This window comes from Scylla paramamosain, chromosome 6 (assembly GCF_035594125.1).
Source record: "Scylla paramamosain isolate STU-SP2022 chromosome 6, ASM3559412v1, whole genome shotgun sequence".
Lineage (NCBI taxonomy): Eukaryota > Metazoa > Arthropoda > Malacostraca > Decapoda > Portunidae > Scylla > Scylla paramamosain.
This window is the reverse complement of record NC_087156.1, coordinates 25,557,920-25,581,996: the sequence shown is the minus strand read 5'-3', so window position 1 is coordinate 25,581,996 and position 24,077 is coordinate 25,557,920. Positions and strand designations below refer to the sequence as shown.

Here is a 24,077-nt window from a genome sequence, read left to right as displayed (position 1 = left end):
AGGCGGCGTTAGTTAGGGCAGGCCAGAAGAGAGAGACAGAGGGAGAGGGAGAGGGAGGGTGAGTAGGTTCAGCTAAGGAAAGGGGTGCCAATGTGTGTGTGGGTGTGGAGGTAGTGGGTAGATGGGGGGTAGCTTTGGGGAAGGCACGGAGGGTGGGGGCGAGGTCTGGTATAAGGGCTGCCAGAAAGTAGAGGGAGAGACCGGGGGGAGAGTGGGAGGTGGTGGCGGGGAGTAAGGAGGGATTGGTAATGTGTTGAGGGGTGGAGTGGGGTCATTGGGTTGAGAGGGAAGTTACAGTGTGTGTCACCAACAACTTCCTGTAGAGATTGACTGGGACCTGTGTGGGGGGTTGTGGAGAGTCCTGCTGTGTGTGTATGCGGGAAGGTAATACAAGCATTTAAGTTTCATTCTCAGGCTTGCTTTGTTAATCAGGTCTGTTTTCAAAGGCCACGTGGATGATTAGTCTTGTTGTTTCGATTGCTGTTTTTCCTACCGATGATGCAATCAGTATTAAACTATCACTAAAAATCATATAAACACCCTTGAAAACGACAGTAACTTCCACCACAGCCTGTGACGAGATAAAACCACGAAATTTTGAGGAATACACATTTTAGTGCCACCTAGGGATCTATACGTTGCCTTCCTGAACGGGGTGTCCAAAGAACCGTGTCTTTACCATGATCCATCGGCGGTATGGCTTTCAGTTTTTCCTAACCCCCAGCGGCCACCAGGAAACAAGAACACACTTACAGGCAATGAAGAGCTTGTCATGTTTTATTTTACATTTCAATGACCCTGCGGCGTCTTTATTATTCCTCCTCTTTTGAGTTCCCTTCCCTTGTCACTCGGGAAAGTTGCGTGATGCTCCCACCTCGTATCTCTCCTTTACTCCTCTCGCCCACCGGCAAAGGAAACTCCTACGTCCTCTGCATGGTCGGTATTGGTGGTCCGGATAATGCTGAGCCGTTTTTGATAGTGTGAAAGGATTGGGGTCCGTGTGTGTGTGTGTGTGTGTGTGTGTGTGTGTGTGTGTGTGTGTGTGTGTGTGTCTCAGTGTCCTTTGTCCCACGTTATCACCGTGATCCGTTTTGTTACACACACACACACACACACACACACACACACACACACACACACACACACACACACACACAGACACAGACACACACATATCCCCCCTGAGGGCCTGAGGGTATTCGGTGCCCTGTGTCCCTCCCCCGCCCCTGCGTATCCCTTCACGGCCGTTGCCTCCAGGCCTCCGCTGCCATGAATTTTACAACACACCGTATTTCATAGTAAAGATTTTCCCTATATTGCAGAATAAAACTGGCACAATAGCCCCAACAAATAATGGTTGGCTTTATTCCCCTGTATTGGTGGACGCAGGGAGGATGGGTGGGGGCGGCACAGGCAGGGACAGCTGGGGCCTTGCCTGGGAGTTTCTGAGACTGCCACCGGTAATCTTTTTAAGGTCCCAGCGCTTCATCTCAACTACATTTAACTTGCACCTTCCCTCCATCCCCTCATTATCACCTCACTAGAAGAAGTTATCGGAATTTTCAAGGGTGTTTTCTTGATTCTGGTGATAGTTTGACAGACTGCAGTGGAAGTTATCTGAGTTTTGAAGTGGGGTTTCATTGTTCTAGTGATAGTTTTAGCTGGAACTCTGCACCATAATGGGAAGATAAGGGAAGGGGAAATTATGATAATTCGATTAATGATCTATGTGGCCTTTGAAAATAGTCGTATTGAGAGAGCAGAGCGTTTTGGAATATGGATCTACCAAATTATCAGTCTATATACGTATACTTAATTTTTTTGGGGAGTTTGGTACTTGTCTATGTATCTACCTGGTCCCCTTCCTTCCTTCCTTCCTTCTTTCCTTCCTTCCTTCCTTCCTTCCTTCCTTCCTTCCTTCCTTCCTTCCTTCCTTCCTTCCTTCCTTCCTTCCTTCCTTCCTTCCTTCCTTCCTTCCTTCCTACCAACCAATCTACCTACCTACATTACACAAACACGCACTCATAAACACACGCAACCATTCGTTTTGTCAGCTCATCGTCCTCTCCGTACCCAAGACAAACTCGAGGTTCAGTGTCGTGCTAGTAGCTCCGAACTCCATAGACACGTGCACAAACTTCTTTCATAACCTTAACGTCAGCAGCAGAATACTCTCTCCCTCCCTCCTCCTCCTCCCCCCTCTCACCTGCACACCTGAGGCACACACACACACACACACACACACACACACACACACACACACACACACACACACACACACACACACACACACACACACACACACACACACACACACACCGCCGTCCTCCCGTCCCTCCATCTTCTCGGCGAAAACTTGCGCGGCACACGAAGATTCACTGTGACACATCTTAATGCTCAGGGAAACTCGAGTCGTAAAGCAGGGTTAATGAGACCGCGGCAGGATAACATTTTGGTGCGTGTGTGTGTGTGAGTAAGGTAGGCAGATAGGTAGGAGGGAAGGAACGAGCAAGCGAAGGAAGAAAGAAAGGAAAGTATATTGTGGGTAGATTGGCTTTCTTGAATAGGACTTGGAACATAACAGAAGTAATGGAAGAGATTTACAAGAAGCCACCACGAAACCTACACACGACAGTCAGTCCCTATCTAAAACGTACCTACATCCACCTTTCTCAGGAACGATATGCCCAGCTGTTGGAAGACGGGGACTGAAGGAACATTTTATTGGGGGAGTGCGTATGTAGTGGGCAGTGGGCACCCTTGCTAACTTGCCAACGGTGTGTGGTGCCTCTCGTGCTGACACCTAGCGTTGATCACACACACACACACACACACACACACACACACACACACACACACACACACACACACACACACACACACACACACACACACACACACACACACACACACACACACACACACACACACACGGTGGAGGTGCACAGGCGGACGGACGGACGGCGTCACATGCACTTGATATATTGCTGCACACTTTTTTTTTTTGGCAGAAGCCCTGATTGCAGCGAGGGTGTGATTCAGCGGTAAGCCCTCCGCGACGGTGTGCTACATTTGCTCCACGCCCCACGCCGGTGCCACACTAATACATCTTCGTCGTGGGTGGGACAGCTAGCTACGTTCGGGCACCTTCACGTTTTTTTTTTTTTTTTTTTTTTTTCAGAGCTTTGATTTGTCTTTAAACTTTTCTTGCTTGAGTTTCTTCACTTTGAAATAAACTGATCATCGGAATAGAGTTTTTAAGTTGACTGTGTGTGTGTGTGTGTGTGTGTGTGTGTGTGTGTGTGTGTGTGTGTGTGTGTGTGTGTGTGTGTGTGAGCGCCCCTGGTAGCTGGCTGGCCCGTGCTGCTGCTGCTGGATCCTGTGCTGGTCTGGCCACGATGGCTCTGGATGGTGGCTGATTTTTATCTTTTCTTTTCGTGAAACTTTCTGTTCTTTCGGTCGACTTGGTGGCTCTTTTTTCACTCGGGCAGCCCCTCCCGACCGTTTCTGGTTCTTCCGCTCAGTTTGGTTTGAAAGCAAGAAAAACGTGATTGGCTCATCCCCTCCCCATCCCCGTTCAGGCCTGGCTGACCCGCGTCCTCCCCCACCCTGCCTTCATCCACCCACAGATGCCCACGCTCCTGGTCACTTTCCTCCCATCAAAGGCTTTCCTTGCCCCGCCTGGTGCCGTGCCAGGCCGCCGCGTGACACACCGCTGCTAATTGCCGCTACTATAAACATGCCCGCAGCGAGCCCTCAGCGGCCTGCCGGGGCGCCGTTTCCGGGCCCACGTGTACCCTAAGGAGTGAGGGGGATGGCTAATTATACAATAGTAGTAGTAGCAGTAGTAGTAGTAGTAGTAGTAGTAGTAGTAGTAGTAGTAGTGGTGGTAGTAGTGGTAGTAGTAGTAGTAGTAGTAGTAGTAGTAGTACTAGTAGTGGTGGTAGTAGTAGTACATAAAAAAAAAGTAGTAGTAGTACAGGTTTTGTAAGCAAATGTTTTTTAATTTAATTTCTGTATTCTTAATAGCCTTTTTCCCCATCACCCGGCCACAGCTGCGCCACACCTCGCGGCCATGCGTGTTTTACTTACTCCTAATCCAGTGTACCATTTAGCGGCCCGGCCCGTGGTAGAGAGCTGGTGAGGGCGTGGCACGTTTGCTGTGTGGAAATTATTGAGGAATGTGTTGGGCGAGCAAAGAGTGCACAGTGAGCTGAGTTAAGTTACAAATAATGATGAAGTGTGATATTTGAGACCTGCGGGAGGATGCAAGGTTCTGAACAAGTGCATTTCCATAATATCACTCCGCTTATACCAGGACACGCGAGCACCTCCCGATTGTTGGTGGTTATAATACGATTAGTTCATACCCTCTTGGGCCCACTCATGGCTGGCCTGGATGGAAGCTGCTCGGGGCTTAATGTGATGGCTGGTGGTTGCTGCTGCTACACTGATCATTATAATTAGCCTTGGCAGACACCCATGTTATCAGCCAGGCTTACTCGGGGATTCCGGGGCACCGTCAGCATACACCTACATGCACGTCCCTTGGTGAGTAGAGGCTCCTTGGCGGTGGTGCCCTGTGACTTGCCGGGCCGGTTTGTTGGGTAAACGGGTTTGTAACTTTTTGTATTTTTCTCTTTTTTGTGTCGTATTTTTTCGTAGAGATTTCCTGGTCCTTCGTTGACACACACACACACACACACACACACACACACACACACACACACACACACACACACACACACACACACACACACACACACACACACACACACACACACACACACCTGCCCTTGCCTCAGCCGAAGAGTACAGAACCTCACGACCCATCATGTTTCCAAGCCAGCCTGGCGAGCGTCTGGTATGATTGATGAACATTCGACCACACTGAAATGGCAAACCAGTGGTGATGGTGATGGTGGTGATGCTCCTCTTCAGCCCGCGGCGGCACCCTGGGTAACTCATCGGCGGCCTTGACTGTACAGCTCAGCGGGCCGCGTCGGTTGTCATCTCCTGGCGGGGGAGTGACGGGGCATAATGAGTTTCCTTGCGTGGTGACGGGCGGCGGCCTGATGCGCTGACACCTGGGCCTCTGCGGTGTTAACTCGCATGCTTTGTCTTACCGACGACTGGCTGCTATGCACTGTTCACAATGCTCCACCAATACCACACCCTGCCAAACGTATTCACGGGCGTTGCCTCTGCGTGTCGTGGCGGGCGTGACACGGCAACGAGAGAGGCGTGGGCGTGGCTCCCTCTGCCCCTCATTTTCCAGAAAGGTGGGGGAGGTGGAGAGGGAGGGAGGACTGCCCTGCGTGATGGGTGTGGCCGGCTGTGGACATTAGGGTCGGCCAAGGGGTGACGAAGAGGCGGGGGTGGGATCTAGGGGTGAGTGGAGGTGATGGGTGGGAACAGCTAGGGATGGCTGGCAGTGACGGGGAGGGTAGTGAAGGGATGGGTGAAGGGGTGACTGCATGGTGGGGCATAGGGAAGTGGGTGGCAGTGGGTGTGGGTGGAGGCAAGGGGAGTGAAGAGTGCCTGCAGTGTGATGGGGTCGCTGGGAGGAGGTGCGAGGGAAAGAGCGTCACGAGAAGGATGTAATGCAGGAAAGAAAGTGAAATGTTGGCTTCAGTATCCTCCTCCTCCTCCTCCACCACCACCACCACCACCACCACCACCACCACCACCACCACCACCAAGTCATTCCCTCGATGATCCAGAGTCTTTCCTGCCCCCTTCCCCCACTCCCCTGCGAGGGGTGCGTGGACCCCGGGGACACGTACACAGCAGGGCGTGGTCCAGGCGGGGCAGAATAGGGTGTAGCATGATTTTTTCCTCCCCGCCTACAGCAATAGGGTGAGTGTAGGACAGTAGGGGGAGGCGGGGAGGGAACGTGCCGTGTGTGTGCTCACCCCTGCGTGGCTGTTATGTTCCTGATAGCGTTCATTAGTCCATTTTATGTTATGAGGCGAGGATAACCTGCAGAACAGGCCTCATTCTGGGGCCACGCAGCCACCAGTGGTGTGTGTCTGAACGTGTGATCATGACGCCAAGTTGCGACTTCTTTCTTGCCAAAAGAAACACCATGTGCTAAATTGTCCAGTGTAAGGCGACACGTGCCAATCATTTTAGACGTATTTTTATGCGACACTTGTTGGCGAAGGCGTCATATTTGTCAGGAGGTGAGTGGCGCTGAGAGGTGGTGCCTGTCCCGGCCGTCATGGCTGCCGGTGCTGCTTCTCTCTCCTAATGAAAAACTCATTAGATGATGAATGTGTAACTTGCTGGCCAAGAGGCGATATTAATTTTAATGTGTCGTGAGGGGCGCCTCTACTGAGGAGAGCCTCGGGGCGCCGCACGGGTTGCCCGGGAGGAGGAGGAGGAGCCTGTGTCTAAATTGGAAATCGGCGTGTCGCCGTGTGCCTGTCACCCGCAAGCCCCGAAGAGCTTCTATATTCGTCACTGGCGTCGATCAGCCCTTCCCTGTGACGCCGCCGAGTATTTCCTTCAGGCCAATCTCGTTAATTACTCCCCGTATTGCTCACGGTGTGGTGGGCGACGCGGCCCCAGCCCACCGCTATCTCCCGCCGACTACAATATCCAAGTGTGCGTAGCAGCCGCCGCGGCAGGACCCCTTGATTTTTTTTCCGTCTCGTTACGTAAATGGAGGCCGGCCAAGGGCTGATGTAAACAAAATGTCGGTTGGTGGGCGCTCCATAAAAAGATAAAATGAGTCAGGTCGTAAAGATATTGTCACTTTAAGAGGTGAGCCTTGATGCTGCCCTGCTGGTGGAGGGCGGGAGGATTTCTGCGTGGGCGAGGCTGTTGTTGTCTTCACGGTGGCGTGCAGCGTGAGACGGAATGGCGCCAAACACAACAACTCGGCGGCCGTGAGTTGCTCACCGCCAGGAAGATTTGAGGTCAGACTTAAATATGGAGACCGGAGATGACCACACCACCACACCACCACGGTACTGCATGATCCTCACCTGCTGGCCGTGGCGGGGAGAGGCTGGGGAGGGGCTGAGGGAAGGATTGAGAGCGGGAGATCGAGGAGTGTTTACGCAGGAGGGAAGAGAATCCTGGAAGAGGTATGTGTGGACCTCGCGCTGAGTGAAGAACAGATGAGGGGGCTTTGTTTGGAAAGGTCTGCACGAGCGGCAAGAATGACAACGAGAGAGAGAGAGAGAGAGAGAGAGAGAGAGAGAGAGAGAGAGAGAGAGAGAGAGAGAGAGAGAGAGAGAGAGAGAGAGAGAGAGAGCAGGAGGGGGAATTGTGTCCCTCATTGGAAGCCTCGTTGATCAACAATGAATATTAATGTAGCTTTTGTTCGTCTTCGTCTCGAGCGGCTCACAGCGACGTCATCTTGTATGAGAGAGAGAGAGAGAGAGAGAGAGAGAGAGAGAGAGAGAGAGAGAGAGAGAGAGAGAGAGAGAGAGAGAGAGAGAGAGAGAGAGACTGACTGACTGACTTGAAATTAGTGGAGCTTTTAGCGGCAATTTACATTTTGTTGATATTCAGAGTGACGTTACTCAGAGGAGGAGAACAACAACGACGAGGAGGACGGCGAGGAGGAGGAGAGAGTGAGCGGTAAAGGAGGAGGATAATGGCAGGAGGACAAACAGGCGGTGATTGGCTAGTTAAGCGTTGAGGGTGATTAAGTTGACCTTTATTGATCCACCCCCCCTCACCCCCATTTATCTCCCTCTCATTGCACACCCTCCCTCATCACCTCTCTCCCCTCCCATCCCTCCCTCGTCATCCCTCTCTCTTACTCTTCCTCATACTCTCCTCACTTTTTTTTATTAGCCATCCCTCCTCCTCCTCCTCCTCCTCCTCCTCCTCCTCCTCCTCCTCCTCCTCCTCCTCCTCCTCCTCCTCCGTATCTCGTCCCGGCCTTCACTCGTGTCTTTCATCTCTTTCATTTTGTTCTCTTCATACTGTCCCCTCTCTCTCTCTCTCTCTCTCTCTCTCTCTCTCTCTCTCTCTCTCTCTCTCTCTCTCTCTCTCTCTCTCTCTCTCTCTCTCTCTCTCTCTCTCATTATCCTTCTCAGACCCAATATTTCCTCCTTCGTAGTTTCCTTTTTCCTCGCCGCCCCTTCCCCTCTCCCATTTGTCCCTCTTCTCACTTTCTTTTCCCCTCACCTCACCTCTTCCATCCCCAATAGGAAAGTCATGTCGGATTTCTCCTGAAAATGCTGTGACAAAGAGGCGTTGGTGGTAAGTGGTGGAGGAGGTGGTGGTGGTGGTGGTGGGTCTGAGAAGATGGCGTGTGAGGTGGAGTGAGTCGAGATAGAGGAGGAGGTGGAGGAGTAGGAGGAGGAGGTCGTGATCTTGTACCATTGTTATCAGTCTTCCTCCTCTTCTCTTAAGTGTTAAGGGATTGATTAATTGACTGACTGACTGACTGACTAACTGACTGACTGACTGACTGACTGACTGACTGACTGACTGACTGACTGACTGACTGGCTTGATTCACTAATTGACTGGTTGGATAGATTGATAGATTTATTTATTTAGTGACTGATTAACTATTCACTTCCTTACACACACACACACACACACACACACACACACACACACACACACACACACACACACACACACACACACACACACACACACACACGATCCCACAACAAACACGGCCACTTGACTCAGATGCGAAGGGAGACGAAAAAGGCAGACGACAACAACAACACACACTACACAAATATAGTTATCAATCTATACCCCTTTACCAAACCTTTCCCAATTCACCAACGCGCACCCATCACCTGCATTTTACCACCCTGAGAGACAGTCAAACAACTCTCACTTCCATCATCCACGCGAGGGTGACGGCAGGCTATGTTAAGGGGGAAAGGTGAAATATGACAGTCGATCTTCACTTTACCTAATGCCCTGTTTCCTCCTCCTGCAGGTACGTGTGTGTGAGAGTCGGTGGCGGGGAGGAGTGAGGTGCCCTGGTCCCTGCGAGCGTGTGTGTGTTCGTGGCAAGTAAGTACAAGGTTGGTGGTGTTGGAGGAGCTTATTGGCTGTGCTGGGAGGCCGGTAGGTTAGGTGGTGTGGTGCTACTGATGGTGCAGGAGGAAGATGATGTGGACGGTAAAGAGGAGGAGGAGGAGGAAGGCGATGAGGATGATAAAGAGGTGGAGGAAGAAGATGAAGAGGAGATGGAGGAGGCAGATAAGAATAGGAGATGGAGGAGGAGTAGAAAAGAACACTAAAAAGAAGGAACGAGAGAAATAGAAGAAGAGGAAACAGAAGAAAAAGAACAAAGGATGATGAGATAAAAAAAAAGAGGAGGAGGGGGAGGAGGAAGAGAGAACGTACTAAAAAAAAATAACAAGAAGATGGAGGAGGACGGCTAAAACGAAGAAGAGAAGGAAGACGAGGAGGAAGTGGTGGTGGTGGTGGTGGTGTTGGAGGAGGATAAGGACAAGTACGAGGAAGAGGAGAAGGAGAGGAGGAGGAGGAGGAGATGATAGAGTTAAGGCGCGGATCATGACCAGAGGCGACACAAGCTGCCAGGGTTACAAGGATGATTCACACAAGGGGCTGCAGGAGGAGAGGAAGGAACTGACTGGGCGAGGACTGGGAGAGAGACATGCTGGCTTGGTACTCGGGTAGAAGGTGTGCTGCGGGTGACAAGGTGAGTGAGTATAGATAGGTTGGAGTATTAGCCATAGCATAGGAGTGGGAGATCATTGTAAGAAAACGGTGATGAAGGAATGATGGGTGTGTGTTAGCTACAGCAGTGACGAGAGGCGCTTGTTATTATTAAATTTTGCTTGCTTTTGTTACGTTTTCTTTCACCCAGTTATCTAGTAAAGTAAATGTTCTGTTCTCCTTTATATGCTCTAGCGTGATTTATATTCTTTGTGGTCAATAAAATCTGTCTGTCTATCTTGATGAAGAGGAAGAAGGCGACGAAGTAATGCAGCACTCGATGAAGAAACGATGGGTATTTTGGTCTCAGATGACATTGATGCTGATGCTGCGGATGCCGTAAAGGAAGCAGCCATACCAACTTCAGATACATAACAAATATAGACACTCGTGGCTCTTAGTGGGGACGCTGCGTGGTATTTCTGGCGAGGGGGCGAGCACTGCACTGGATGAGAGAGAGAGAGAGAGAGAGAGAGAGAGAGAGAGAGAGAGAGAGAGAGAGAGAGAGAGAGAGAGAGAGAGAGACTTGCCCCCTATTCCTTATTCCCCCATCATTTATTCTCCTTCTTTCCCTTAATTTTCATGTGTGCGTCAGTGCCTGAAACCCTCTGGCACCCCCGCCCCCTTGCACGCTGCCTCGCTTCCTCCTTGCCTAATTAACACCTTGATTAGTGGGTCTATTGGGAGGGCGAAGGAGACGTTGGCAGGGAGGAGGAGGAGGAGGAGGAGGAGGAGGAGGAGGAGGAGGAGGAGGAGGAGGAGGAGGAGGAGGAGGAGGAGGAGGAGGAGGAGGAGGAGGAGGAGGGTAGAGGGTTCGAAGAGTTAGAGACAGGGCGGTGATCTCGAGGATGAGGAAGGGAAGGCTTCACAGAATGCGGCAGTTCCTTGGTACATCGTCCGCGGTGAAGTGAATGGACTCTTCAATTCTCTCTCTCTCTCTCTCTCTCTCTCTCTCTCTCTCTCTCTCTCTCTCTCTCTCTGTCTGTCTCCGCTGTTATCCATTTTCCATCAGTTTTATTGAACTTTATGTAATTCTCTCTCTCTCTCTCTCTCTCTCTCTCTCTCTCTCTCTCTCTCTCTCTCTCTCTCTCTCTCTCTCTCTCTCTCTCTCTCTCTCTCTCTCTCTCTCTCTCTCTCTCTCTCTCTCTCTCTCTCTCTCTCTCTCTCTCTCTCTCTCTCTCTCTCTCTCTCTCTCTCTCTCTCTCTCTCTCTCTCTCTCTCTCTCTCTCTCTCTCTCTCTCTCTGTGCTAATACTCCTCCCCTCACATCTCATTCCAATTACTTCTCTTCGTTTGCTTCACTTCCCTCTGCATTTCCTCTTCTCTTTCCCCTTTACCGTCCCCTCTCCTCCTCCTCCTCCTCCTCCTCCTCCTCCTCCTCCTCCTCCTCCTCCTCCTCCTCCTCCTCCTCCGTCCCCATTATATTTTCCCTCTTATTTCCCCTCACATCCCTCCTCCATTCATTTTTCCCGTGTGATCCCTTGTGACTCTCCCCTCAGCCCTCTCCTCCCTCTTCTCTCTCTCTCTCTCTCTCTCTCTCTCTCTCTCTCTCTCTCTCTCTCTCTCTCTCTCTCTCTCTCTCTCTCTCTCTCTCTCTCTCTCTCCCCTCCTTTGCCCATTCTCTCATTTTTGCCTCCAGGACGTTCTTCAACTTCTCCTTTTCCCCTCATCGCTCCCCTCACTCCGGCTGGCTGTTTGTTCTCTTCCTTGTTCGTATCTCTCTCTCTCTCTCTCTCTCTCTCTCTCTCTCTCTCTCTCTCTCTCTCTCTCTCTCTCTCTCTCTCTCTCTCTCTCTCTCTCTCTCTCTCTCTCTCTCTCTCTCTCTCTCTCTCTCTCTCTCTCTCTCTCTCTCTTAGTTCCGGGAGGACGGTGAGGAGAAGAGAAGGAGGAAGAGGAGAAAAAGAAGAAAGGAGAAGGTAAAAATAAAGGATTGGATAGGCCGTTCCTCCTGATGAATATATATAGTGCGCACAAGTTTGGAAGAGGCAATGGTTTCGGATCCTGTCATAGAGAGGAGTTGTGGTGCTCCTGTCTTTCCCAACCCTGCCGCCACCACCTTGAGATATTTTCTGATACCTCCCATAACGCGGTCTCTCCCAGCCTCCACGCCACCACCTCCCGCGGCCGCCCCTTCTCCCCATGTCGGTGTAGAGAAAGGAAAATGTTAGAAGTGATAATCATAGAAAACATGCTATGGGTCTGTAAAGGAAGGCATTACCATTTGAGGACTCCTGGCGGTGTCGAGAGTCTGTTACACTGGAAGGAAAGAACGCAAGGGAGGGAAGGGAATAAGAAAAGGTGCAAGGAGCCATTAGGTCTGTATACACGTGGCAGGGCCCTGTATGATATATGCCCGCTTATTTTCATCTGTCATCCTCTCCCATAAATTTGTCTGATTTCTTAAAGCTTCCTAATGACTCGGCACTTTCAACCTGACTGCTGAGTCTGTCCCATTCATCTACCACTACTTAAGGACACTTTCTTTTCCTATCTTTTTTTATTTATTTATTTATTTTTTTTTTCAAATGGAATGTTATCAAGCTTGAACCTGTTACGTATTGCCCTATTCTGATTACTGATTTAGAGGATTTTGCTCATGTCACCCTTATTATATCCCCTATATCATTTGAAGGTCTCCATTAGATTCTCTTTTAATCTACGTCTCTTTAAGGTTTGTAAATTTAAAAGCTTCCACCTCTTTTCGTAAGACTTGAAGCCGTCATTTCTCCTATTTTGATTAGTGGCCCTGAGGATTTTGTTTATGGCCGCTATATTAACACGCCAGCTCACCATCGCGTTACCACACTGCCGCAGGCCGCCTCTGTGTCCCTTCAATGGGTCCCAGTACCTCACCGCGGCATGGCAGGCGAACAAAGGTAACAGTGATGCCGTGGCAGCTGTGGGCAGTGCACGTCTAGCCGCTGACTGGCACACTGAAGCTAAGCCGTGTTTGTACTAAGTTGTCAGGAGTGCTAACATGTCTTTGATGTCTACGGGGTGCCTGTGGTTCACAAATGGTGTCCTGAGTTATTGTATACACCACAGCCTTTGAGGATAAACCAGCGTTAGTAAAAGGTATTGAACAGCCTCTAGTCGTATGCTAGATTTTGTTTTATTTATTTATTTATTTATTTATTTATTTATTTATTTATTTTTATTTTTATTTTTATTATTATTTTGACCGCGTGAAGGCTAGAAGTACAAGTAGAACCAAGTGTTTACAGCCATTTTAGCTGATAAGGTTACGGTGTATGGACGTGTGGTGTTCAGCTCCTGTCACGTTCGTACTTCGTATTTGTGTTATATAAACTTAGTGTTACCTCTGGGTTTCTAGTGCCTCACCGCCATATCAGTCTCCGGGTTTTAAGATGATTTAGCGTCATCTTTGGTTTTCTGGTCGACTGTGGCGTGAAATCCGCGTCCGAGAGTGTTAAATGATGACGTAAGCTTCTGGTAGAGGTAGTGATGGTGGTGCTGGTGAGAATAATGATAATGATGGCGATGGTGATGGCGGTTCTTACTGCTGAAGGGCGTGGTTGCTTTGAGCTGCCTTCCATCCTTCATCCTTTCCAAACCCTCCGCGCCCCAGTCACATCCCAGCCATGTCCCGGGCATAGCGGGTACTCTTAGCAGGACTGAGGGTTTGAGTGGGTTCCATGAGGGCGTGGAGGGCCGTGGGTGCCTGAGTGAGCCTTTGGACAGCCCGCAAGGAGGGAATCAATGCCCGAGCCGCGCCGCCCTCCACCACGGCGACGGGGCGGCAGCTGCTGGGCGCCTGGCTGTCCTCTTTCTCTCCTACACTCCCTCATTTGTTTCCCCTTCTTTCCTCCTCCACCTCCTCTCCCTCCTCTCGCTCACCAGGGGCAAGGATGGCCGGTGCATTAATAAATTATCCTTACTGAAGGTTGGTTGTCATGATGTTTCATTCCTCCATGTGTGTGTGTGTGTGTGTGTGTGTGTGTGTGTGTGTGTGTGTGTGTGTGTGTGTGTGTGTGTGTGTGTTCGTTCCAGCCGGTGTAGGTCGGACGGGACGGGATGAGAATGCTGGCTCCAAGACAGGCGCCACCCTGACGCCGCCAGCCTCCTCCTCCTCCTCCTCCTCCTCCTCCTCCGCTCTTTTCCCCTCCTTTTTAATTTTCCCCTTCTCCTCCTCCTCCTCCTCCTCCTCCTCCTCCTCCTCCTCCTCCTCCTCGTCCTCCTCCTCGTCCTCGTCCTCCTCCTCCTCCTCCTCCTCCTCCTCCTCCTCCTCCTCCTCCTCCTCTTCATTCGCTTTTTACGTTCTTGTTCCTCGTGTCCTGCTGTACATTTTCTTTATCTGCCACTCAGTTATCGTTAGTGGTGTGTGTGCGTGTGTGTGTGTGTGTGTGTGTGTGTGTGTGTGTGTGTGTGTGTGTGTGTGTGTGTGTGTGTGTGTGTGTGTGTGTGGCTATAATATGTTGGGTCACCAGCACTGCAAGGGGAAATAGCGCTTCCTTGTGGTGAGGAAGGGGCTTGGGGATGCGGGACTCATGGTAGTGGTGCTAAGGGAGTGTCGGGATCAGGGGTCTGGGGGCGGGGCGGCGCCTGGTTCTCCTGCCGCCACATACACGTACACGTCGAGATGGGGGTGGTGGGCAGAGGCAGCGGTCACGGCTTTTAAAGGAACAATAATTGTAGAAAGTCAAGATGTGTCCTCGTAAGAACACACACACACACACACACACACACACACACACACACACACACACACACACACACACACACACACACACACACACACACACACACACACACACACACACACACACACACACACACACACACACACACACACACACACACACACACACACACACACACACACACACACACACACACACACACACACACTGGTAACCTAGTTTGCTAGCGAGGTCGTGAGGTGAAGTCAAGACAGACAAGTAAGGAAGGAGGGTTTATCGTAGTTTTGTGCAGACAGACTTCAAATATTTCAAATTACGTTCGATGGGATGCATACAGCAGTGGTGAAGTGCTGTGGCTGCTGTGGCGGCTGTGGCTGCCTCGTCTTTTCTAAAGCTTCCGGTTGGACCCCTTTATATAGGGAAAGAAAAGACGACCAAATTGGATCGAGCGGAGCCCCCCTCTCCTCCATTAGTCCTGGAGCAGCGGACCGGCGCCGGCGGCGGGGAAGGGAGCTGTGGCCTCCTCTCTCCCTGGTCCGCCGCCCCGTCGCCGGAAAAAGGAGACGCAGCACGGCCTGCCCCGAGGCGATGTGTTCAAGATGAACTTGAGCCAGGAGATAAGTAATAATCGAGCATTAGATTCGAAGCAGCGGACGAGACCCGCCTTAGGAATGGCAGGCCCTCGAGGGCAGTAAGTCAGTGTGGCAGGCATCACCCAGCGGAGCGGAGCCTGAACGTGGTCAGCAGCAGGCATAGGACAGACTCAGGCTACCTCCTGTAAGTTGGTGTGTCATACTGCATTGTGCATTTTGCACCGTCATAAACCGGGACGATGCCTGACTTGCACGCCCTCCACTTTCCCTGTTGCGGGAGCACAAACGGCTCTATAATTTAATTATTGGTGGCCAAGTTCAGTATACATTGCAGGCGTGTTGCATATCACATGAGGTGCAAGCAAGCGTGTCACGGTGCGGTGGGCTGCCTTGTTTCGTTTGTTCCGCCACGTGTCACGCGGCACCCTGACAATGGCAGTAGGGGTTGTCACGCCATTGTTCACCAGCGTGTCATTTTTGACACTGGCGGAGGCCTCACACCGGCAACCAAGAGGCATTGTTTCTAACACGGCACCAGCCCCACACCAGAGCCTCGCCAGGACTCGCTGTCTTTATTGCCTTATCTGCTGTGGCGTGGATGATCGGAGTGCGTCGACCTTGTCAGCGGCGAGGCTGCAGCAGGCGTTGCCCGGCAGCCCCGCCCCACCATGTGCATCTGGCACCCAGCGGCGGATCGCCAACGAGGAATGCAATGGGACGGGCAGCAGCGGGGCGCACCTGGGGGGCACGAGTGCGTGACGGGGCGCGGCGGCTCGCGGGGCTTCAGGTGAGAAGGTATTTGCTTTGAGATCCATGAGGATCGTGTTGGCAGCGGCCTGCTGGAGACCACAATAGCCAAGAATGTGTGTCCCACCATCATCCACGAGCTGCGTTTCTTAGCAACCTGGCCGTGATGTAGGGAAGCGATGCAGCTAATAGGACACTGAGGGGGCGGCCGAGCGGTTGCCTCTTTATCACCTGTGGCTGGCAGCTTCTGCCGCGGCCGTCACCGTCAGCTTCACCCGCTGTTACGTGGACTGGACCCTCAGTGTTGTAACAAACTCTCTTTTCATGGTTAACAATGTCTGTTTGGTTAGCAGCGCGTGATGTAATAACACACAACTGTCTCTTATCCCAAAGTATGCAATGCAGTAACCTAACGCTTCTATGTGTGTTTTTATGCAGATAGTGTGGCGAAGATTGCCTCGTATTAGTGGATAGTTTGGTGTCGTGCCGTGGCGGCTTGGCTGGCTGGCGGGTTGGCTGGGTGGCTAAGAGGCATCGCTGAGGAAACCACTAAGGCGTTGATATGTGTCGGGGTGGCGCTGTAGTGACCCCGAGGAGGCAGCACAGCGGGCCCTTGTGCTGCGTGGAGCGGGATATTAATTGTGCTTGGCAAAGGAGTGACCGGGGCGGGGACGCGTGCCGGCGGGATATTTATTGCTGCTGTTGCCGCTGTCTCCGGGTCACGCGGCCTCCGTTATGTACGAGGCGATTAATTACACCGGGGAATATTAAGGACGCTATCTGTGTGGCTGAATAACGGGCCGCTGTTCATTTGGGTGCTGATAACGCCCTTGTTTTTAGGCGCCCGGCTTCAGGAACGTGCCTCCCCCTCCTCCTCTTGGCTGGGCATCGACAGGCTGACTGACCGGGGGAGGGGGAGAGAGAGAGAGAGAGAGAGAGAGAGAGAGAGAGAGAGAGAGAGAGAGAGAGAGAGAGAGAGAGAGAGAGAGAGAGAGAGAGTTGTTGTGTATGTCGTGTTGATTTGTGTGTATTGTTATTGTGGTGGTGAGCGAGTGACTGGTGTGTATTGAAGTGGTGGTGGTGGTGGTGGTGGTGGTGATGAGTGTACTGTTTACCTTAGTGGTGGTGGTGAGGAGTGGTGTCCTAAAACTATACATACTGGCGTGCAAGGGAATGGTGGAATGATTGAAAAGACAAAGAAAGACAGAAAAAAAAAGAAAAGGCGTTTTTGTGTTGACGTGGATGACAGCAACTATGGTGGTGGTGGTGGTGGTGATGGTGGCTGATAGTGACAAAGTAAACATGTCGTGGTAGTGATAGGAATGGTGGTGAAGGTACTGATGATAGTGGAGATAGTGGAGATAGTGGAGGGTGTTGGCGGACTTGTGGTGGTGGTGGTGGTGGAGAAAATGGTAGAGCCGCATTTGACTTGACAGGGGCGGTGGGGGAGTCTTGACAGGGACGCAGGGAAAAGCCTTAACCAACATTTTTTCCCTTGCTTTGGTCGTGGTGGTGGTGGTGGTGAGAGGAAGGGAAGTGATGGTGGTGGGAGTGAGGGAAGTGATGGTGATGGTGGTGATGGTGAAGAGAGGCTTAGGAGTGTTGAAGTGTTGATGATGGTGATGGAAATAGAACAATTGTTATGGTGGTGAGGGAAGAATATGGTAATAACAATGGGGGGAATGGGCAGTGATGATGGTGATGACTAAAGACAATGATGGCAACAATGGGGAATGGGGTAGTGATGATGGTGATGATTGAAGGAAATAATGACGACAACTTGAATTCAGAATGGGTAGTGATGATGCTGATGATATAGTAGTAACAACAACAAGCAACACTATGACAACAAAGTCAAACACAACCAAATAAAACACCCAAATAAACCTTTACACCTTCACCTCCTCTTCAGCGGCTCAGATCTAGAGGCTTCCCTTCAGAACACGCCCTTCTATCACGTCACATGAGTCGTCACGGGGATACAAAGAACAAGGAGCCACTGGGGACGCCTCACGCAACATAAATAATCCTGCAAATTGAACACTGCAAATTGAACACTGTAAAACTTGCAGATTGATTTGTGAAGTGCCTTGCGAACATCTGAGCTTCACTTACTGCTTGCCTGCCTGTCTTGCCTGTCTGTTTGTGTATGTCTGTGTGTGTGTGTATGTGTGTCATGTGACCTTACCCTTGCCAGCCCTCCCGCCGTCATTCCTGGTTACAGAGGTGGAAGAGTAGGAGGAGGAGTTGGAGGTGGAGGTGGAGGCAGTCTGTGTGGATTTAGGAGGCTGTAAATAGTCGGCAAGTTCAAGTGGAATGAAAATAACCACACTGACTCACCCACCCACCCACCCACCCACACACACACACACACACACACACACACACACACACACACACACACACACACACACACACACACACACACACACACACACACACACACACACACACACACACACGCACGCACGCACGCACGCACTCCCTAGTCCTTGAGTGTTGTGGTATCAGTCGCACGCCACCACTTATCTTATCGCCTCTGCTGGGCCTCCGTCCTTGATGCTGCCTGATGGTGGTGGTGGTGGTGGTGGTGGCGGCGGCGGCGGCGGCGGCGGTTGGCGTGGAGGTAAAGTGGCGGCCGCCCAGCCCAGTCCAGCCCAGCCCACCCCAGTCCAGCCCAGTCCAGTCCAGCCCAGTCCAGTCCAGTCCTGCCCAGTCCAGCCCAGCACACCACTTTTTCTTTACCTGTATTGGTGTGGGAGAGGAGGGTATGTGGATGTGTGGCTGAGTGGGTGGCTGGGTGGCTGAGGGTGGATGGGTATGTGGCTGGATGCAAAAAATGGGGGAGGGGATTGTATGGTTAGTGTTTTATGTATTCTCCTCCTCCTCCTCCTCCTCCTCCTCCTCCTCCTCCTCCTCCTCCTCCTCCTCCTCCTCCTCCTCCTCCTCCTCCTCCTCCTCCTCCTCCTCCTCCTCCTCCTCCTCCTCCTCCTTATCACCAACACCACCACACCGTCATCAACATAAAATGGAAAACTGGTGTAATGTAATTAACTTCTACAACTGTGAATGAACCGAGCTTAAAAAGAAAAATCATAATAAAAAAAAAATAAAAAAAATGTCCAGGAGGGTAGAAACAGGAGGTGTAATGTAATTAACTTCTACAACTGTGAATGAACCGAGCTTAAAAAAGAAAATAATAATAAAAAAAATAAATAAAATAATGGCCAGGAGGGTAGGACTGGCAAGCACGTATCTCGCCACCCAGCTGAACCTCCTGGACGCCCCTACTACCTATTGATGGGAATAGGAAAGGTGTCCAATATTTACCAAGAACCGCCAGCTTGTTTGTAATCGCTCCTGTTTTTTTCCTCACTCCTCCTCACTCGTAAAATGAAGATTAGATAAGTGGAAGAGGATAAGTGGAAATATAAATATGTTGGTATATTTCATGAAGTGACTGAAACGTTTAGGGGTAATGGTTTCTTGCTGCTTCCCTTATTATTATTATTATTATTATTTATTTATTTATTTATTTATTTATTTATTTATTTATTTATTTATTTTATTTTTTTTTTTTATGTTCTTATGTAAAATATTTATTCAACCCTTCGACTACTACAGCTTTTTTGTGAGCTGAGTGCAACGTCTTGTGTTTGCTAAGATAATTTGGAAAGATAACGCTCACAGCTGAAGGTGTTATGAGTGTTTGGTAAGGGTTTCGAGAGGGTCATTTGATTCAGGGTAAGTAAAATTGCTTAAGATTACTGAGTCACCTTCACCACCACGATTGAAATTATATGTAAGTAAACATATGGATAGATAGAAAAATAACACTATGTAACAAAATTTCACTTTTGTCTTGTCCTTGGCCCCAAACCATAATTTTTCAGTTATTTCCATCAAAACAAAATAGAAAAAAAGTTATTTTGATCCTAAAACTTTGCTTTTGTGGTTAAAACAATGAATTTACATTTTTGTCTTATTTCATTATGGTATGGGTTACTCTTGGTTTCCATGTCAGGTAAAGACCTTTGCAAAATCTCAGTTGCTTATCTAATTGCTTGTGAAATGTTGCAAATAAGTTAAAACAATGAAAGAAAGAATATGAAGTGTTCTAAAGATTTTTTTTTATTTTAATAAGATCATTCTTGAACTGACCAGATCTAGCAAGAAATTTCTCATATTTAGAAGAATTTGCTTACATTTCAGAAATTTCAAATCTTCCAGAATGTTCTGTCAGACACTTATAAGTTTCTAGAACATTTTATAACATTCTATCCACTTTAAACATTTCCAGAATATTCTATAACTTTCTAGAATACAGTAGAAATATGTAGAAGTATCAAGAATTTTCTAGAATCTACAAGAATTTTCTAGAATGATTCAGAATATTCTAAAGTAGGTTCAAGAATATTCTAGAAAGACTGAGAACATTCTGGAACACATTCTAGAAAGACTAAGAATATTCATGAGTACTGCTTGATGATATAAAAGTAGGGACTTGCAGAGCACCAATCAGTTCTGCTTTGGCTGCCTGAGAAGACACATCACAAGAGGTGAAATGGCATCAAGAGACTGCAATCATTCTCCAGATGCATTCTGCTACATATGTGGTCAATTCAAGACAAGAGCAAAGAAGTTCTCTGTGATAACATCTGGAAAAAATGGTGAAATTTAGCTATTTTGGGCAAAAAAAATCATTCTAAAAGCCACAAAAGCAAAATTTGACAGGAATAATGGACATTTTGTATTGTTTTGCAATGAAAAAGAGTTGGAAAATAACACTTGCTTGTCAAAGAAAAAATCGTGTTACATAGTGTAATTACAACTTCTAGCAGCAGGGAATCGTCACCACCACCACCACCACCACCACCACCACCACCACCACCACCACCACCACCACCACCACCATCACCACCGCAACAACAACAACAACAACAACAATCAGGCAGTCTTATCAGCTGTTCCACAATCTCTACACATACGCATTCTTTTTTCTTCCTTCCTGTCATATCGTCCTGTGTGTGTGTGTGTGTGTGTGTGTGTGTGTGTGTGTGTGTGTGTGTGTGTGTGTGTGTGTGTGTCGGAAGCTCGTTGTTCACAGTTTTAAGAATGTGTAATTGCGATGTCATGTGCCAAGTGTGTGAAAGAAGCGATGTAGTCTTGTCGAGTTTTGGTTGCGGGAACATGCGCACAGCCAGACTTACAGACAGGCATGTTGATAGGGTGATAATACTTATAATCCTCTATGAGAAAGGAAATGGCAACAGTAACGACAACAACAGTAACATGGACTACTACTACTACTACTACTACTACTACTACTACTACTACTACTACTACTACTACTACTACTACTACTACTAAATTAATCTTATGACTTCTATAGCTAACATTTTTTCCGGAAACAAAATATGGGATGTTTTTTTCTTTTTTTCCCCTCTTTTTCCCCCCTTTTGGCTAACCACCCTCACGCTAAACTACTACTGTCACCACTACCACCACCATGACCACCGCAAGACGTGACGTAGCGCTAACCATTATAACGTAGCAGCACCGGGACGAGGATTGACAGACGTGCTTGGAGGCAGCCCAGCACTGAAGGTTATATCAGAGGTTGGCTGACGAGCGGTGATGTGGCGGTGCTGCGATGTGGCCCGTACATCACTCGCCTCTATGGCCCGGCAACAAAGTAACACACACGGGTTACTGGGAGAGGACACTGTTGAAGGAGGAAGAGGAAGTAAAAATAGTAGTATGATAGAGGAAGGATGAGTAAAAGTAGTAGTAATAGTAATAGTAGTAGTAGTAGTAGTAGTAGTAGTAGTAGTAGTAGTAGTAGTAGTAGAGGAAAAGAAGTACAAGTTGTAGTAGTAGTCATAGTAGTAGTGGTAGTGATAGTAGTGTAGTAGTAGTAGTAGTAGTAGTAGTAGTAATAGGAGGAGGTAGTAATAGTGGTTACAGAAAAAAAGAAGTAATAGTAGTAGTTGTGGTATTTGTAATGTAATAGTAGTAGTAGTAGTAGTAGTAGTAGTAGTAGTAGTAGTAGTAGTTATTCAGTGAATATATTCCCTTCGTAAGTTGTATTTGGCCCAACTTGCAATGCGGAGTCAATCAGCAGGAGGAGCGCGGGCCGTGCAGTGTGAGGTGGCGAGGTGCATGAGCCTAGAGTGGTGCATATAATCTCGGGGTCAGTGGCTGGGCGGCGAGGCAGGAGGCGGGAGTGGGAAGTGGAGGGGAGGGGAAGCACTGCAGCGTTCTCTGTCACCCCGAGGTAGTCATGAAGCGAGGGGGTGGAGAGGTGGGAATGGAAGCGCTTTTGTTGCCGTGCATTTGTAGGTTTGTTCCTGTGTTGATGTGTTGCCTTACATGTTCTGAGGGTCTTGAGTTAGTGACCGACCTGTTCCTATGGTCTGGATTGGAGTCACCTGGCCTGGACTTGTTTATTACTCACCTGTTTTGACCTTGTGGCGTTACCTGTTTTGTTTATGGATTTATTTTATTATGTTTTCGTGCCTTGTCTTCAGCATCTATTTGTTCAGCGTAGAGTTTTCGCATCTTCCCTCACCATCTGCTTGTCTTGTAAAAGCTTTCCACACCTTGGCTCGGCGTCTACTATCTGTCCTATAATTTTTTTTTTTTCACTCCTTACCTGAACGTATGCCTGTCTTCCTAATTTTTTTCACACTTTGCATTTAACATCTACCTGTCTTCTTAATCTTTTCACACCTTGCATTCAACATCGACCAGTCCTGTTTAAAGTTTCACCTTGCCTCAACTTACACCTGACCTATTAATCTTGTCATACCTTACCCCAACATCTACCTGTCCTATAAAACTTCTCACACCTTTACCTGCAACATCTACCTGCGTAATTAATTGATATGACCACTTATTATTTTCTGAACCCTCCTTATTTTGCAACACCATTCCTTTCTATAAATATCAAAACTATCGAACTGCGGCTGCCAACTCTGTGTTGCATCGGCCCTTCAGTCAGACAGGGAAAAGTCAAGAAACCGGTGCACATGCTTGGCTGGTCACGGCAATGGTATTTTTCTCATCTCATGTCTCTCATTCCTCCCGGCCCAAGCAGTCTCTTCACTAATCCCTCCGTGCCATGCTCCCCACGACCCCCACCACCACCACTTCCTCCTCCTCCTCCTCCTCCTCCTCCTCCTCCTCCTCCTCCTCCTCCTCCTCCTCCTCCTCCTCCTCCTCGACGCCGCAGAGTCAAGTGGATGGACTGCTTGTGAATCACCTCAGCCTCACGCCGCCGCTTAAAAATGACAGTGCGGCGCTTAGATGCATCACTCCTCTTCCTCCTCCTCTTCCTCGTGGTGTGAGAGGCGCCCTTGTTTGCCCCGCCACGCGTCCTCAAACTTAGGAGACACGTACTGCACATCTACTTACACATTCCCTTCTAGTGATATACTTCAACTTTTCTTTGGTCTGTTCTTTTTCTTTTCAGTAGAAGCGAATTAACAGCGGCGGGCTTTCATTGACTCATTAAGTTTGTATTTGTTAGAAGGTATCGTGCTATTTTTCTTTATTTTTCTTACTTTTATTTATTCATTTACCTCCGTTCGATAGTGTTTGCTTTACTTAACGACCTCAGTACGTATTTGCTCTCTCTCTCTCTCTCTCTCTCTCTCTCTCTCTCTCTCTCTCTCTCTCTCTCTCTCTCTCTCTCTCTCTCTCTCTCTCTCTCTCTCTCTCTCTCTCTCTCTCTCTCTCTCTCTCTCTCTCTCTCTCTCTCTCTCTCTCTCTCTCTCTCTCTGTTGATGATGATGGAGGATCTTGGGCGTGGGCCTATCGCTGGGGGAACGCTCTGGCGGGCCCTCCTCTCTTTATCCCTGTCACGTAGCGTGGCAGCTAGGTCGAGGCATTATGTAGCTCTCTATGTAGAGGAGTGCCGCCGCCGCTACTGGTGGTGGTGGTGGTGTGGCTTTGGTGGTAGTGTTGGTAGTAATAGTAATAGTTGTTTTTTTATATTACCGTTGGTGATAGTAGTAGTAGTAGTAGTTGTAGTTGTTGTTGTTGTTGTTGTTGTTGTTGTTGTTGTTGTTGTTGTTGTTGTCGTCGTCGTCGTCGTCGTCGTAGCAATAGTGCGGGCTGGGCTTCCGTTTCACCAGCTATATTCCTTCCCCTCTGTTTTGGTGTGGCGCAGAAAATCTTGCGCTAAATATGACACACTGCCTTGACTAGAGAGAGAGAGAGAGAGAGAGAGAGAGAGAGAGAGAGAGAGAGAGAGAGAGAGAGAGAGAGAATGTGTGTTTTTCTTAGTCTGACCATACCCAAAGCGTGGAAGCCAAGAGGGTGTTGTGGTGACAGCGCGAATCGTCATGAACGAGGCGAGCCACGTTGGCTGGGCGGGCGGCAGCGTGCCTCGGGGGA

At 49.2% G+C, this 24,077-nt stretch overlaps 1 long non-coding RNA gene across 1 annotated transcript in view; it reads left to right on the top strand.

Moving 5' to 3' along the window:
- The window catches only part of LOC135101497 (uncharacterized), a 78,402-nt gene extending 68,032 nt beyond the window's left edge, over positions 1–10,370 (top strand). Inside the window, exon 3 of the long non-coding RNA XR_010269293.1 lies at positions 9,564–10,370. This is a non-coding gene — a long non-coding RNA (uncharacterized LOC135101497). The remainder of the gene's footprint in view (positions 1–9,563) is intronic.
- Positions 10,371–24,077: the final 13,707 nt, after the last annotated feature.